This window comes from Tupaia chinensis, unplaced genomic scaffold, assembly GCF_000334495.1.
Source record: "Tupaia chinensis unplaced genomic scaffold, TupChi_1.0 Scaffold144116_1, whole genome shotgun sequence".
In the NCBI taxonomy this organism is placed as follows: Eukaryota; Metazoa; Chordata; class Mammalia; order Scandentia; family Tupaiidae; genus Tupaia; species Tupaia belangeri.
The window spans coordinates 114775-115562 of record NW_006203971.1 but is presented as its reverse complement, the minus strand read 5'-3'; the positions used below and the strand labels follow the sequence as shown (position 1 = coordinate 115562).

The 788-nt window shown below is 37.1% G+C and overlaps 1 protein-coding gene and 1 long non-coding RNA gene across 2 annotated transcripts in view; both read left to right on the top strand.

Annotated features, from left to right (window-relative positions):
- LOC114005618 (uncharacterized) overlaps positions 1-87 on the top strand; it is a 4359-nt gene extending 4272 nt beyond the window's left edge. The window contains exon 3 of the long non-coding RNA XR_003547446.1: positions 45-87. This is a non-coding gene — a long non-coding RNA (uncharacterized LOC114005618). The remainder of the gene's footprint in view (positions 1-44) is intronic.
- A 65-nt stretch (positions 88-152) lies between these two features.
- The window catches only part of LOC102500985 (zinc finger protein 260-like), a 36596-nt gene continuing 35960 nt past the window's right edge, over positions 153-788 (top strand). The window contains exon 1 of the mRNA XM_027767259.1: positions 153-173. The gene's annotated coding sequence lies outside the window, so the exon portion shown is untranslated. The remainder of the gene's footprint in view (positions 174-788) is intronic.

Sequence of the window (788 nt, the reverse complement as noted above, 5' to 3'; positions counted from 1 at the left end):
CAGAAATTGTCTAATTATATATGTATTTATATTTGACATTCTAGGTAAATTTTAGAATTTTTGGTCCCTTTTTCCATGAAAAGAAAACACTGGAATTTTGATGGAATATTTGTATCAGTGACAGAGATAGCTGCATTTTGATGAATTTTGAAAAAGTGATCATCTTTGTAAAGGTGAGTTTTTCTTCACATACGTATATATAAAACCACATTTTTCAGTTCTAAATTTTATCATATTGAGAAGTGTTTCTTCTTTTCTGATTTTGCTGAGAGTCTTAATCATTGAGGGAGGTTGTATTTTATCAGATGCTTTTTGTGTACCAGTTGATATGATCATATAGTTTTTATCTTTTTTTCTGTTAATACGATGTATTAAATATTTTGTTTTACATATGTTGAACCACCTTTGCATCTGTGGAATAAAGCCTACCTGGTCATGGTGCATAATCTTTTAATGTGTCATTGGATACAGTTTGCTGGTAACTACTCAACAGGGATGTTGGTCTATAGTTTTTTTGTTATGTATTTGTCTATTTCAGGGATGAGGGTGATAGAAGCTTTATAGAATGAGTTTGGGAAAGTTCATTCCTTTTGGGTCTTTAGAAATAGTACACTGAGGGAACCAGCAGTTAGCGTAATGGCTATGTCGCTGGACTCCCACGTAGTCAACCACGGTTCGTGTCCCGGACCTGGTGGCTTAAAACTCACGCTGGGCGCATGTGCGTGCGTGCCCAAGATCCCGAGAGGAGAATGGAGGAGAAGGGATTGCGGCGTGACCATCCCCCCTGG